Below are 16,863 nucleotides of genomic sequence, written 5' to 3'. Positions count from 1 at the left end.
ATTGTCACTAAGCATTCAAAACTATTATTAATAGCCAAATCTCTTTACTTAAAACCTTCAGCTCCAGATGTCATACACATTAAAGGTAAATCTAGCCCACTGAAATATGAAAATCAGGCACATTGACCATTGCATTGAACCTAAGCACAAGAAATCATAAATATTGTAAGAATGCTACTTACTGGATAAATTATTCTGTGTTTTCTCCATCTGACATTTATCGTGTATTTTCACAGTGCTCATAAAAGCTCTGTGAAGTAGGTATCATTTTATCCATTTGCCAAATGAGGAAACAGAAGCTCCAAGAGGGTAAATGACTTACACAAAATTACTCAGATATTCCCAAGTAATAACCAAGAGTATGGCCCTATCTTGTATTCACAGTCTTTTTAATATGCCCAACACCAGCCAAGTTCTAGCTAGAGATTTATTACTTATAATGGCAAAAGATTCTTCTTATTCTCATGAAAGGGAAAAGCAATTTTTAACAAGTTTGTAGAATTTTATGACTATAGAGAATCCCCACTGCAATCCAGAACTAAGCCTTCTGATAACTATGGTGTTATCAGATCATATTCCTGTTAACGTTCAAGTTAAATATGGAAAAATACCAGTAGGAAAGGCCAAAATTGATTGTGTATCAACTTTATGATCCACGTCACAAAATAAAGCCTGTAATGAGATACTATTCTGTGGGGAACTAGGAAGAGTTTCAGCAGCTGAAGCTGTTGACATCTCATCCATCACCCTCAGGCCCACCACAGAAGTCACCTACAGCTTTGTGGATGGTCCCCACATGTGGCAACAGCTTCCTACATCAAGCAGCTGTGTCACTCAGTCTAAGGAATTCTTCTGGCTACCCAAGTATCCTCCACACTCTGCAAGGTGGACATGAAGAGCTGAGGAGCTCACAGCCCAAGAGCAGCCCCGAAGCAATGAGGGACAGGACTTGGCCCATGAATATTTCATCTGTCTACCCTTCAGGGAGGCAATCCCTGTTTGTGTTCCACACAGATTTTAAAAGGTTCTGGGTGGGACAGCGCCCACAGTGATAATCTGCTCACAGACATATCCATTAGTGGCTTTTCTCACTTCCTGTCTCACTTCCCAAACTCGGCAGGATTTCTGGGACCATCTCTCAAATAAACTACACGCACTCTGTGCTGAGTCACAGTCATGTCTGACTCTTTGTGACCCTCTGGACCACAGACCACCAGGTACCTCTGTCCATGGGATTCTCCAGGCAAGAATGCTGGAGTGGGTTGCCATGCCCTCCTCCAGGGGATCTTCCTGACCCAGAATGGAAGCCGGGTCTCTTAGGTCTCCTGCATTGGCAGGCAGATTCTTTACCACTAGTGCCACCTGGGAAGCCCACATGCACCTTGTAGTATTTTCTAAAGGTGACTGCATCCATATATCCTAGCCCACATACTTTTCTTACAATATGACATTGACAGTTTTCCATCAAGAGGTGAGCTTTTATGTCCCTTCCCTTTGACTCCAGGTGGGCCTGTAATTATGGCAGAAGACACATAATATGACTGCTGAGGCTAGCTAATATAGGCAGGACAGCTTCTACCTGGCTCTTTCTAGAGGCTCACTCTTAAAACACAGCCACCGCACTGAGGAAGCCAAACGGTGACATGGGAAGACCAGGAGGAGATGCTCCAGATGACAGCCCAGCAGTTCCCAGCCAGCACTGATACCAGATATATGGGGGAGTCTTCAAACAAGTCTAGCCCCAGTTAGAAGCTAAAGAGAGCAGGGAGGAGATATTCCTGTTGGATCATGCCGAAATTATAGATTTGGGAGCAAAACAAATGCTGTCATGGTCTTAAAACACTAAGTCTTAGAGTGGCTTGTTACTCAGGACATAACTGGAACACACTCAGACTCTTGTTTCAGGGTCTGCATTAGGAGGAATTTCAAGCTAAGACAGTATTCAAGGTAATTTGACTAGTAAGTGGTAAGTGAATGTGTGTGAACTCAAACTGCCTATTCAGAGCCCATGCCATGTCCACTTCACTCTACTATCTACCCATTTAGTCCAGTAACTCTTGGGTTTCTTAAATACAGAGGTCCCCATATCTCTAAGAGAAGACAAAAAGGTATCATGTTCCTTATAGTTCTTGTTATGTAAGGGATACTAAACATGAAGAGACAAATAGCCCTGAATGATTGTGCCTCAATTATTTTCACTGGTCTTATCTCCACATTCCAAGTCTTATTCATTATTCTGGGTACTCTTGCCAGTTTCAAACCAGGAGAAAACTTAAAGGACATTACTGCAAAAGAGGAGAAAAATATAAATAGCTAATTACAGGCTTTAATGTTTTGCTTTTCATCAGTATTCTCAGCAGAGCAGTAAAAACTAGGCACATTTTCAACAAATTACAGATTTAAAAAAACAAAAAGTGAAGAATGATTCACCTCGATTTCTGTCCAATGTAGAGTTTAGGATGAATGTTGCTAACAAAAGGGTATGGATGTGGAAACAAATCAGATTCTCTTAAGAAATTTGCACTCAATATATTTATCTTAAGAAAAGTAGATTGCTAAAAAGCAATCTGCCATGATAAAATTCAGAACCAGATCCAAAATATGATCTTAACCTTCCCTGTGCTAAGTTGCTTCAGTCGTGTCTGACTCTTTGCGACCCTATGGACTGTAGCCCACCAGGCTCTTCTGTCCATGGGATTCTCCAGGCAAAAATACTGGAGTGGATTGCCATGTCCTCCTCCAGGGGATCTTCCCAACCCAGGGGTCACACCCACATTTCCTGTGGCTCCTGCATTGCAGGCAGATAATTTACCACTGAGCCACAGGAGAAGCTCTTAACCCTCACTACTGAAATAAAGTTAAAAGGCAATTTCAAAATGGTTATGCCTTTAAAAAAATTACCCATAGATAAAATCCACTGCAGCACATTCAAATAAAGATCTGCTAAAGTAATTAGCACATGAAAAGAATAAATCTCTACTTTCCTAAAGTTCTCTGTAGCATTATGAACACTGAACTATTGTTACTTACAAGAGGTTAACTATAAGAACATCCATTTCAAAGGCACAAAACACCAACTCTCAAACTCTTCAATCTGTCATTGCGACTTTCTTTGTAAAATATGCTGTTGCAGCTATTTTGGTGGCTATATCTGACTTAACTGGATTTCTTTTGATAAAATTTATTTACTGAAATAAGATATGTTTTAACTCCATCACTCAACCTTTGCCATTTGTCTGCCTCATCCATGATTAATTTAAGACTCAGCTGACATTCTTTTTAAATATGTTTGCTTAATAAAATATACCTTAAAACTGGTTTCTAGCTTACGTTTCCATTTTGAAACAAAATGATCAATAAGAGCTATCTTTTGAAAATGTTAATGGATTTCAACTAAATCTAGTTAGAGGTAGAGTTTGAGAGAAGAGATTTCACTATGTGAAGTCTGGTCCGCTTGTCTCTTTTACAGCAGTGATGAAAACAGTTCTTAAACATATACAGTTAATTCCAAGAATCATTTATTAAGCTCTGAATCTCATAGAAGGTATGAGGCATACTAAATGAATCCTTTGTCAACCTAGGAAAGTGCTCTCTATTGGGTCTTGGATGTTGTTCAGAGTATTTTGTAAGATGGAATTAAAAGTACTAAAGTCTCTCAGATGCATGCGATTCGTCAACTGTTCCCTAAGACTTTTGAAGTGCAAGGAAGTCATCCACAGAAGAGGGCTTATTTTATACCCAAAAGACATAGAAGCTTTTTATGCTGTTACTGTTTTTTCTGACTTCCTCTAGAATATTAACATATAGGACTGTTCTCAGACTTGGCACTTCTAGATTTCTTATCTGGACCATGGTAGCAGAGTAATTGGAAATAACATCTGGGAGTTAGAGGCTTAGTAATGGTGGTTATTATCTGATGACTTACGGTTAATGAGCACTTGGCAGGCCTGTCTTTCCTCAGTTCTAAAAAGGAACAATCATTTTGTTTTCTTCTCCGAGGTGACCTATGAGAATCAAGCATTGGTAAGAGTTACATATGAGCAGTAAAGCACTATACAACAAAGAACGTATTGGTTTGGCAAAAATGATCATTCAGGTTCTTCCATAGCGTTTTATGGAAAAATCCAAACAAATGTTTTGGTCAACCCAACGTACGTTCCCTACCTGCTTGTCCCCTTGGACAACTGGCATTCATTGTATCACTACATCCTAAACTTGGAGGGAACTTTTGGTTTTATAACCCAATTTCCTCCTGTGTCAGAATCTCCCTACTACATTAGTTCCAACAACAATGGAATTCCTGCTGTGAAAAGTCTGTAATTTCTGTACCCCTGAGTGCTCTTGGCACTAGCAACCAGCCACTAAAAGCTGAGAAGGAGACATCCCCCAAACTTGTAACTGGTTGAAGCAAGAAGCAGTAGGCAAAGGAGAGAATCAGATATTAAAATTCTTGACCTTTCTCCCTCTTCAGGTTTACTCTGAAAGTCTTAATTGTAATATAGATCTCCGAATAATAAATTTTCCATCATATAGCACAGGCCCTGGAACACAGTAGGTGTTCAATATATTTTGAATGTTAACTAGGTAAAGTTAAGGTCCTTTCACCTCCCCAAACCCCCTTCACAGGAGACAGGCTAAAATATAAACATAGTGAGAACTAAGAATTCAAAATGAACAGGAGACTGGAAGAGCTGACCTTTTAGGATAATTCATTTCAGTCATAACACAAGTAGCAAGTATCAGACACTTTTTATTGATGAATGATGGGGAAAGGGTTAGAGAAGGAAAAAGGAACTAGTTGAAGACACCTGCTTTATTTCTTTTTATTTAATGACAACTCAGTTCAGAACAATTTGAGCTGAGATTTAGAAATGTGGTTGGGCTTTTGTCAGTCCAGGGAGAACATGCAAAGAGAAGAGCGATGAGGCAGAACTACAAGGAGGAAACTATCACAGGAACTGGTCTGTGAGAAAGCATCATCATCTTCTTTCATGACTAATAGTGTGCCAAACTCCTGGAAACCTACCTCCAGGAGAATTAAAGAAGATAAAGGCGTAGATATTACCTGGAACTCATAAGACAGCACTGAGTGATATCTCTGGAAACCCCGAGAGATTATTGTAATGTCTAACTGCTAGAAGCAGCTCTTGGCTGAGGCCCCAAGAGGTAATTCATGGCAACAAGAATCCCTTTCCTCCCTCCCATTCTCCTTCCCTCCCTACTACTTCCTTTCTCCCCTTTCTCCCTCATCAGCAAATGTGAAATAGATGTGTTTCACTTTACGCAGTTTAATTCAGTAACTCAGTTGTGTCCGACTCTTTGTGACCACATGGACTGCAGCACACCAGGCCTCCCTGTCCATCACCAACTCCCAGAGCTTGCTCAAACTCATCTCCATTGAGTCAGTGATGCTATCCAACCATCTCATTCTCTGTCGTCCCCTTCTCCGCCTGCCCTAAATCTTTCCCAGCATCAGGATCTGTTCAAATGAGTCAGTTCTTCGCATCAGGTGGCCAAAGTATTGGAGTTTTAGCTTCAACATCAGTCCTTCCAATGAACATTCAGGACTGATTTCCTTTAGGATTGACTGGTTTGATCTCCTTGCAGTCCAAGGGACTCTCAAGAGTCTTCTCCAGCACCACAGTTCAAAAGCAAGCCCCTTTATTCAAGTCCATGATATTTGGAAACAAGGGTAGGACTAAGTCCTAGTCTATCAGAAATAAAACTGTCCTCTTAAGTCATACATACAACTGGAGATACTAGCATAATATATGTTCTCAACTTTTCCAACAGACTCACCCACCAGGCCACAGAGAGCCTATCTTAACCAAGGTAGCCTGGAGTCCCTCCTCTTCAATTTCCTTCCCCTCAACCCTCAATTCCCTGTGTAAAGGTTTCCTGAAATAATATTAATGCTCTGGTTTCTGTCAGTTGACTGGTTCAATCTGGTTTTACCCTGTATGGAGCTGGAGGAGGGATTGGGTACTTCAGAATAGAGTGAATGAAGCCACTAAGTGACTACTTGGAGTATCCATAAGCCAGACATGCAATAGAATGAATTTTATCAACATCATATTGAATAAAATAAGCCAGCTACAAAAGGGCACATGCTGTATGATTCTATTTCATATAAATTTCAAAAATAGGCAACATGAAGCATATTGTTAGAAGCTAGGATGGTGCTAACCTTGGGGCAGAAGCAAGTAGTGACTAGAGGGGATGTCTGGAATCTAGGTAATATTTCTAGATCTGGTTTCTGGTTACAAAAATGCATTCCCTTTCAGAAATGTGAGGACTTATCATTTATATGTATGCATATTATACTTCATTAAAAAGTAAAATTAAACAAAGGGAAATCAGCAGCATTTGTGATGTATAGAAACTAGCATTAAAAATAGTTACAGTGAAACAAAACAATCAGATTAAATGCTATATTCTTTGGTCTGCTGAAGGCTCCTAGTTTGAAACCTCCTTTCTCTTTGCTAAATATGGAAGCTAGCAAGTACAAGACAAGCTGTAAAGATCCACTAGCTTCAGAGACTGCTTCCTTGAGGCAATTAGATGGATTGAAGGAAAATAGTAAAGAGGCTGTCTCATCATGTAATTCAATACTATTTCATACCCTGTCTAGAGTCTATTTGCATACTGCATGCTAAGTCACTTCAGTTGTGTTCTACTCTGTGTGGTCCTATGGACTGTGTCCCGGCAGGCTCCTCTGTCATGGGATTCTCCAGGCAAGAGTTGGTTGTCATGCCCTCCTCCAGGGGATCTTCCCAACCCAGGGATCGAACAAACTCGCCTCTGACGTCTCCTGCATCAGTAGGCAGGTTCTTTACCACTAGCGCCACCTGGGAAACTCCACAGTCTTATCTAAAGTCACTCTTTTTCCTCCCTTGGATTCAGTGCCATGTGATACACACTTCTGTGAAAAACAATAAGCAACTTAGATGCCCTCCTGAAGGCAAGAGTTTCCCAAATTAATGCATGTTCCAGTTCCTTTAACAATAACAATAACCCTTTAACAATAACCCTCAAACAACACTGCTAGTTCTGGCCTAACAAGCATTCATATACTCCCTTGGATCTAGCACTGGTACTCTAACACTTTCTAGAAGTCAGTTCTTCCACACCTATTATTATGTCAAGATTCTTCTGACCTTCATTCTCAGGTCACTTTCTCCTGTCCCTACAACATAAAGGTGCTATTGACATGCATACTCTATGCAAGCAAGCAGAAAGATTAAATTCGTAAAATTTATTTTTAAATCTATAAAGAAAAGCCTGATTAAGTAAGCACTTCCAATAATGTGGAGAGTTATTAAAGAAACAAAAATAGTAGCCAGCATTCCCAGAAACATCTTTAAATGGGATTGCAACATCTGTCTGGTTAGGTTTAAGCTTAGTACACCCATGGGCAAGGAAGGTTCAACAAGTTCAGAAGTTTGTTGGTCATTTTGGCATCTAAATAAATCTGATTTAGTGTTTAAAAATGGGAAACATGAGCATGTCAAAATGAAACATGTGAAACTCAAAGGTACTGGCTACAGCTGATAGTCTTCCAAGTGTATTAAAACATGTTTTCTATGCGCTTTTAATGAAAAAGTTACTAGTCTAAATAGATTTCCTCCATCATCACTTCATCCATAAATCTTCATCCTAACAAGTAGCTTTGAGACAACAATAACTCAATATTTTCCAATCTATTAATTCATGGCTATGCTTTTATAAGAGCTGGGTAATGGAAAGGGTTATTTTTTATTTTGTAACGTTGATGCATCCTTTTATATCTGTTTGTCTTCAGGTAGTTTGTCCATTTTCTTTCAAAGTTGGTAAGATTGTGGAGGTTCTCTAAGTCCTTATTGTCATAAATGAAAACTGCATTTTTTTCTGATTGTGTAAATTAAATAATTTATGCTTGTTGAACAATTTTCAGAAAATAAAAGTTAAAAATAAGTCAAAAAATACAGGTAATATATGTTAGGAAGTAAAATAGCCCCCACTTGGTATTTCCCAAAGCTAACTTACAAAGAAGGTAACTGATTCAACTATTCCCCTGGAGGTAGGTCTCCAGTCTCTTTGCTCTTCAACCAAAAAGTATGTAGTTAAATTATCCTAATACACGCTGTACAATCTCTGGGCTTTTCTCTGTTCAAGTTCAGCGGAGGTTAAGTATGTTAATGATTTTCATCTTCCTTTCCAGGACATTAAAAAATGGGGCAAGTAATAACATAAGTCTTCAAATCTAAATTCTACTCACGTATATCCCCATCTTACATTCTAATATGAAATATTATGCAAAATATCAAGATCAGATACATAAAGTACATGAGAAAACTTTAATTCTATTGAAAGATGAAAGGGGAAGGATTCCATATTTTGTTTTTATCACAGTGGTTCCAATTTCTGACTATTGACTGAACATCCTACAATCTGGTATATCGAATTAGTATTTTATACTACAATTTGAAATATAATGACAGTAACAGTGCTATTTCTTTTTAATAGTCTCTCTCAGAAAAAAATGAGAACAGAAATAGCTACAAATATCTCAAGAAAAAAAAAAAAACTAGTATCTATCATATGCCACTAGTTTGGAATTTTAAACAAAGAAGAGTCTATTATAATTGTAATTTTGGCTCAATCCAAGGAAGAAAAATCTTAAGAACCAGAGCTGCCACTGATAGAATGGGTTTTCTTGTGAATTAATGAGTTCTCCTTCATGAGAGAGGGCTTCCCTGGTGGCTCAGACAGTAAAGAATCTTCCCACAATGCAAGGAGACCTGGGTTCGATCCCTGGTTCAGGAAGATCCCTTGGAGAAGGAAATGGCAACCCACTCCAGTAATCTTGTCTAGTGAATTCCTTGGACAGAAGAGCCTGGCAGGCTACAGTCCATGGGGTTGTAAAGAGTCGGACACGACTAAGCAACACACACACACACACACACACACGACTAAGCAACACACACACACACACACCATGAGAGAAATTCAAACCAGCCCTATAGAGCCATTTTCTATAAGATTTTAGTTATAACTTACATGAAAAAGACTGAACAAACTTTTTAGCCAATTTAATCCAATAGTATGGGTGGAAAAGATACAAGGTCATTTACTATCAATTTCTATTTAAATTGGTCAATGCCCAAACTTCACAATTTTTAAATGGTTTGACCATCACCTTTGCCTCTAGAGAAACTTGAAGAATTGCCTTTCTCATCATTTCCTACTTCTTTAAGGAAAAGTTCTATTTCAGAGAAGTAGAACACGAGGTCTTTGTTATCCCCTTAGAAATACAGGAAATTCAGAACTATTCTTTGATAAGTGCAGTGCAGTGAAAGTCACTCAGTTGTGTCCACCTCTTTGTGACCCCATGGACTATACAGTCCATGGAATTCTCCAAGCCAGAATACTGAAGTGAGTAGCCATTCGCTTCTCCAGGGGATACCCAACCCAGAGATTGAACCCAGGTCTCCTGCATTGCATGTGGATTCTTCACCAGCTGAGCCACCAGGGAACCCTTATTCTGTGATGAAGTAACTAGCAAAAGGGCAGAAGCATTAGATTTAAACCCTGTCTCTTCATATTTACACCCAATTCAAACATAACCAATAGGCATAAAAATCTCAAAAGCTGGCCCTAAATTGTAGAAGCCACCAGATCTAAGCTCTTCAACTCTAGTCTCCAAGCTTTTGTGATCATTCACAAAGTTTATTTACTCACTGGACACCTATGGGCAAGGCAGGTTCAATATGTAAAATTTATTTACTTACTTCAGATGTTTATTGATCACCCACAATGTTTTGAGCATGCTTTTAGACTAGAGGTCAGTAAATTTTCTTCTATAATGGGCCACTTAGTAAGTGACCAACTTTCCAGGTCCCATGGTCCCTTTCACACCTATTCAACCCCCCTATTATAATGTGAAGGCAACCACAGACAATACGTGAAAGAGTAAGTGCATCTGTGTTCCTATAAAATATTATTCACAAAAACAGTAGGCAGGCTGGATCTGGCCTGTGGATAGTAATTCGCTAACCCTCGGCCTTGACTCTTGAGATATGTCAACGAACAAAACAGAAGAAATTTTCTTTCTTCTTAGAGCTTACAGTCTTATAAAATCAGTAGAAATTATCATGCGCTCCAAACATATGTATTTATTTTCTAATTTATGTGTGTATAACAGCATATAAATACATTTTACATGCTATAAAATTCAGGCAATATTATAAATTATAGTGTCAAAATATTTTAAGATAAATAGTATATTTTACTTTTTAATACTTTTTTTTTTTTTTTTACTTTTTCACTACAATTATCACTCACCACTGCATTTCAATGAGAGCAATATTTTTTAAAATCTTGGCTGAATATTCTGTGACTCAGTTTTAAGCCAGCTGCTTCAGATATTTGGTTTTAATGACTGTCACAGTGGAAAATTCCTCTCACAAAGTTACATAGCTCTAAAAGGAAGCACTGCATTATCGGCTGTGTTTATTTAACCATGATTACTATTTTTACATCTCATCCTTCAATTATGCAAAGAATTTCATTAAGTTTTTGGCTTATACATTTATATCTTCCTCAGTGTAAATGAGGTGTTACTGCCAACTAATTGGAAGGTAAATATTGGAAGGTAAATAAACATTTGTCGACTGACTGAATATATGCATAAAAATTCATTGAAAGCATCTGAAAGATTTGTAAAGATGTTTCCAAGTTCATGTGAAGTACACTAATGAATGTTTTTTATATATGACATACAGGGTTTTAAGTACTAATCTAACATTACTAAAATTAAAGGCACATAAATACCTAACAGTACACTGGGGGAAGGAAGGCATGAGGAGGCCACTGCCAAGCTCTCCAGGTGGTGGAATGCCCACAGTTCCCCAAAGGAAACTCATGTGTAAGTGATGAAACATGGGAACATTCAGCAATTAGAACAAGTGAGTGCTTCAAGGTCCATTCTAAGGTTTAATACTCGTAAAGTTTTATGTTTTTAATTTTGGAAAATCACAGGGGGTAAAGGTGTTTAGGACTCTGCACTTCCACTACAGGGGGTACAGGTTCGACCCCTGGTTGTGGAATTAAGATCTCACAAACCACATAGTGTGGCTCCCCACTTCCCAAAATTAAAAAAAAAAATTACAGGGTTGACTAAACTCAATGGATCATCCGCTACATCCTTTGGTATGAGTTTTGGAGATAATTATTCTGCAGAGCTATCTATTTTTTCTGCAGTTTGCATTTGGAGAGTTCCCTTTCCTACACTATTTTCTATTCATATAGGGTTTCAATTTGTAACCTAAATTGTTAGATGCAACTGATAGATTCCATCAATCTAGTTCACTTTGTCTGCATATTCCTAAGTAACATCTTACCATCACTGCACGTTTGGTAGAATAAAATTCCAATTAAATGAATCTTTCACCCATAACTAACCCAATCACAATCATCTAGTTGGCTATTTTAGGTTTCTAACTTCTGTATCTGCTCCAGTCTGGAAGTGAAGTATCAGTAAACTATCTCAACTGTTTGGCAGAATCTTCAAAACTTCAGATGAACTCTAGCCAAGTTTATTCCATCTCTAATGAGAGGTTATTAATCAATAGTATGTTTGTAGTCATGAAAGGGCTGTTTAGAATTTTAATAAATGTCATCTAGAAAATTAACAAAAAAGTAATTAAGAAGATTTATTACCTGATTCCCTATCACCTTCATGGTCAAACCAAAAGGAAATGTGATTAAAAATGAGGATTGTGAAAACCTGAACATTTTATAAATATGCCCTCAAAACCCTCCTTAAATAGCCAGAAAGTCTGGCATTCTTCCAGGTTCAGGCAACACCCTATAGTGTTTTTCACAATGTTAGGTAAGTGTTTAATTATTTGTTTCTCCAATTTCTCCCTCAAGTGTGGAAACAATTTTAGAACTGAGAATTTTGTCCTTTCTTTTTTGTGTCCTCTAATACAGAGTAGTGTTCAAATAGCATCTGCTGAAATCAAATAAAATGTTGTGGAAATCCCAAAGTATACTTTAAATTTCCACAGTTCGTAACTGAAGAAAATCTCAGAATAGTCAATTCTATCCTTTGTTCCTGAAAAATAGAGAGGAAATACGTTCTTCCTCATGTAACAGTTTTGATTCAGAAAAACTCTCATCTGAGTACCGTTAAGCTCTGGAGCAATCAACATTCTTCTTGAAATGTATTTCAAATGAAAAGTGAAAGAGTCACTCAGTGACTGACACTTGGTGACCCCACGGACTGTAGCCTGCCAGGCTCCTCTGCCCATGAGATTTTTCAGGCAAGAATACTGGAGTGGGTTGCCATTTCCTTTTCCAGGGGATCTTCCCAACTCAGGGAATCCCACATTGCAGAAAGATTCTTAACACTCTGAGTCACCAGGGAAGAAGTTTTATTTTTTTTTTATTTTTTTAATAAATTTATTTATTTTAGTTGGGGGCTAATTACTTTACAATATTGTAGTGGTTTTTGCCATACATTGACATGAATCAGTCATGGGTTTACATGTGTTCCCCATCCTGAATCCCCCTCCCACCTCCCTCCCCATCCCATCCCTCTGGGTCATCCCATTGCCCCAGCCCTGAGCATTTGTCTCATGCATCGAACCTGGAATGGTGTTCTGTTTCACATATGATAATATACATGTTTCAATGCTATTCTCCCAGAACGTCCCACCCTCACCTTCTCCCTCAGAGTCCATAAGACTGTTCTATGCATCTGTGTCTCTTATTCTGTCTCGCATATAGGGTTATCGTTACCATCTTTCAAATTCCATATATATGCATTAGTATACTGTATTGGTGTTTTTCTTTCTGGCTTACTTCACTCTGTATAATGGGCTCCAGTTTCATCCATCTCAATAGAACTGATTCAAATGTATTCTTTTTAATGGCTGAGTAATATTCCATTGTGTATATGTACCACTGCTTCCTTATCCATTCGTCTGCTGATGGACATCTAGGTTGCTTCCATGTCCTGGCTATTGTAAACAGTGCTGCGATGAACATTGGGGTACACGCGTCTCTTTCAATTCTGGTTTCCTCGGTGTGTATGCCCAGCAGTGGGATTGCTGGGTCATATGGCAGTTCTATTTCCAGTTTTTTAAGGAATCTCCACACTCTTCTCCATAGTGGCTGTACTAGTTTGCATTCCCACCAACAGTGTAAGAGGGTTCCCTTTTCTCCACACCCTCTCCAGCATTTATTGCTTGTAGACTTTTGGATAGCAGCTATTCTGACTGGTGTGAAATGGTACCTCATTGTGGTTTTGATTTGCATTTCTCTAATAATGAGTGATGTTGAACATCTTTTCATGTGTTTGTTAGCCATCTGTATGTCTTCTTTGGAGAAACGCCTGTTAGTTCTTTGGCCCATTTTTTGATTGGGTCGTTTATTTTTCTGGAATTCAGCTGCAGGAGTTGCTTGTATATTTTTGAGATTAATTGTTTGTCTGTTGCTCCGTTTGCTATTATTTTCTCCCATTCTGAAGGTTGTCTTTTCACCTTGCTTATAGTTTCCTTTGTTGTGCAAAAGCTTTTAATTTTAATTAGGTCCCATTTGTTTATTTTTGCTTTTATTTCCAATATTCTGGGAGGTGGGTCATGGAGGATCCTGCTGTGATTTATGTCAGAGAGTGTTTTGCCTATGTTTTCCTCTAGGAGTTTTATTGTTTCTGGTCTTACGTTTAGATCTTTAATCCATTTTGAGTTTATTTTTGTGTATGATGTTAGAAAGTGTTCTAGTTTCATTCTTTTACAAGTGGTTGACCAGTTTTCCCAGCACCACTTGTTAAAGAGATTGTCTTTTCTCCATTGTATATTCTTGCCTCCTTTGTCGAAGATAAGGTGTCCATAGGTGCGTGGATTTATCTCTGGGCTTTCTATTTTGTTCCATTGATCTATATTTCTATCTTTGTGCCAGTACCATACTGTCTTGATGACTGTGGCTTTGTAGTAGACCCTGAAGTCAGGCAGGTTGATTCCTCCAGTTCCATTCTTCTTTCTCAAGATTGCTTTGGCTATTCGAGGTTTCTTATATTTCCATACAAATTGTGAAATGATATGTTCTAGTTCTGTGAAAAATACTGTTGGTAGCTTGATAGGGATTGCATTGAATCTATAGATTGCTTTGGGTAGTATACTCATTTTCAATATATTAATTCTTCCAATCCATGAACACGGTGTATTTCTCCATCTGTTTGTGTCCTTTTTGATTTCTTTCATCAGTGTTTTATAGTTTTCTATATATAAGTCTTTTGTTTCTTTAGGTAGATATATTCCTAAGTATTTTATTCTTTTTGTTGCAATGGTGAATGGTATTGTTCAGGGAAGGAGTTTTAAAATGTCAAATTAATTTGGCCCATCTTCTCGTAAAGCGAATAGCTAAAACTATCATTGTTTGCTGTCGATATGATCAATCTTATAAAGAAAATTAACCAAATCACTCACAACTAATAAGAGAGTTCAGCAAGGTAAATGTACATATCAATAGAATTTTTGTGTCAAAAACCACCAAATAGAAAACAAAATGCTATTAACAAGATCACCAAATTCTGAAAGATTTCTAAGAATTAACCTTACAAAAATACAAAGAACTGTTACAGGAAAAAATTTTGTAACTCACTGAAAGAATACACATGAGAATCTGAGTAAATGAAAACCTATCCATGCTCTTGAGGGCATGATTCAACATTATAAATATGTCCATTTTCCCCCAAAATGATCTGTATTGAAATCAATTCTCATCAAAATTCCAGCTGGATTTATTTTGATGAACTTGATAAACCTCTTCTAAAATGTGCCTAGAAGTCTAACCGTCTATAAACAGCTAAGTCAAATTTGAAAATGATGACAGAAGACTAAGGAATTGCTTTACTAGGTATTAAGACAAACTAAATGTCAGAATAAAAATCACAAAATGGTCTTGATGCAAGAATGTACAAATACAGTAGTGTAACAAATGAGAGTCATAAGAGAGCCAAGTCCCTAATATACCATAAAGATGACATCATACACAAATCAAAGAAAAAACGGATGAACCACTTAGTACAGAGTATTGGAAAAATATTTCCTAAAACAATTAAATTGAATCCCTATATAATACCTTATAAAAGTTTCACTCTAAGGATAAATGACCTAAATTTGAAAGATAAACTATCAAGTAATAAATGATAATGCAGAAAAACAGCCTGATAACCTGGGATGGGCAAGCATTTAAACAAAACCCAAAAAGCACACTCTATAAGGTAAAATACTTGTAAATATTGTATCAAAATGAAGGATTCTGAGAGGAGCTCAAAATGGTGGAGTAGGATGGTGCTGAGCTCACCTCTTCTCACAAAACACATCAATAATACGTCAACATGTGGAGCATTTCTCACTGAAAACAAACAGGAAGCTGCCAGAAAGACTCTTACACAAACGAGCCTGGAAAGAAAGATCCACTGAGCCAAGTAAGAGGGGAGAAGGGATCAGCTCAGGACCTGTGCTCTTGAGAGGGAATGCAGAAGAGGAGGGGGACACCACAGCTTGGTGATCCCCCTGGGGAGTGAGCAGTTGGACCCACATATTGGGCATGCCAGCCCTGGGGCCTCACACTGGGAAGATGAGTCCACTTGGCTGACTGAAGACCAGTGGGGCTTGCAGGAGGGCTTGGAGAGACCTAGAGTCCACTCACAAAGAGCAAGAGCACATGCTTGGTGGTCGGCAAAACAACACAGAGGAAGCCGACTGAAACTGCTGGGGACTCTGGCCAATTTGCCCCAACTGGTTCAGCACTCACCCCAGCCACGCTGAACACCCGCTCCAACCCCTCTTGCTCTGGTGCAACTTTCTACTAGGCAAAGTCATACACTGCTGATGAGAGTATGCAGCCATGCAGGACAGAGCCAGCTCTGACCCAGCACAGCACCCGAATGGGGAGAGGGCAGCCATTGCTGGTGCTGGCAGAGGCGGAGGAACAGGAGTTGCTGAGAGCTCTGATGGGTGCTGGGACCAACATGTGCCTTGGTCCACAGTAGGTGCCTGCTCCAACCTTGCTTGCTCCCATGCCGCTCCCCTCCAGGGCAAATGTGCTATGCTGGGAGGTGGGAGAACACACACTTGGAATGGAACCAGCTTAGACCTGACCCTCAGGGTTTCTTCTCCCACAACTTGGCACCCAGACCTAGCCCCCAGCAGGACATTGTAGGTCACCAAGCAGAGGAGAAGCTGAGGCTCAGGCATGGCTCTGGTTTAGCCCCTCCATCCCCACCTCTCACCAAGGTGATAGCTGCCAACACACCCTGAGGGAAGACGTGACTCATGCCCACTTCAGATACAGGTCTCCCACCAAAGCCACTGGGCATACACAGACCATATAAGGATGCGCCCACACAAGGACACCCTCTCAAGACCAGGATAGGTAACTGTTGCCCCTAATTTCATAGAGAGAGAAAGGTAAGCAAAATGAGATGATTGAGGAAGTTGTTTCCAACCAAAGAATATGAAAAAAAATCCAAGAAAATAATTAATAAAACAGAGAGAAGTAATTTACCATAGAGTTCAAAGCATTAGTAATAAGAATGCTAACAGAACTATGGAAAAGAACAGATGAACACAATGAGAATTTTAACAAGGAACCAGAAAATGTAAAAAATAACTAGTCAGAGAAGAAAAATACAATTACCAAAGTGAAAAACTCAATAGAAGGAATTAACAGCAGATCGGGTAATAGACAGGAGCCTGGCAAGCAACAATCCATGAGGTCTCAAAAGAGTTGGACATGACATGGCAACTAAACAATAATAAGGGGATAAAGAAGAATGTGTAAGTGATCTGAAGATAGAATAATCGAAAAATC

The 16,863-nt window shown here is 38.8% G+C and overlaps 1 long non-coding RNA gene across 1 annotated transcript in view; it reads right to left on the bottom strand.

The window, feature by feature from the left end:
- Positions 1–16,863, bottom strand: part of LOC145537167 (uncharacterized) — a 966,757-nt gene that overhangs the window by 759,482 nt on the left and 190,412 nt on the right. The window contains exon 2 of the long non-coding RNA XR_014076245.1: positions 3,926–4,004. This is a non-coding gene — a long non-coding RNA (uncharacterized LOC145537167). The remainder of the gene's footprint in view (positions 1–3,925; positions 4,005–16,863) is intronic.

This window comes from Giraffa tippelskirchi, chromosome X (assembly GCF_054371585.1).
Source record: "Giraffa tippelskirchi isolate mGirTip1 chromosome X, T2T-mGirTip1v1.2.pri, whole genome shotgun sequence".
NCBI lineage: Eukaryota > Metazoa > Chordata > Mammalia > Artiodactyla > Giraffidae > Giraffa > Giraffa tippelskirchi.
This window is presented reverse-complemented; position numbering and strand designations above follow the sequence as displayed.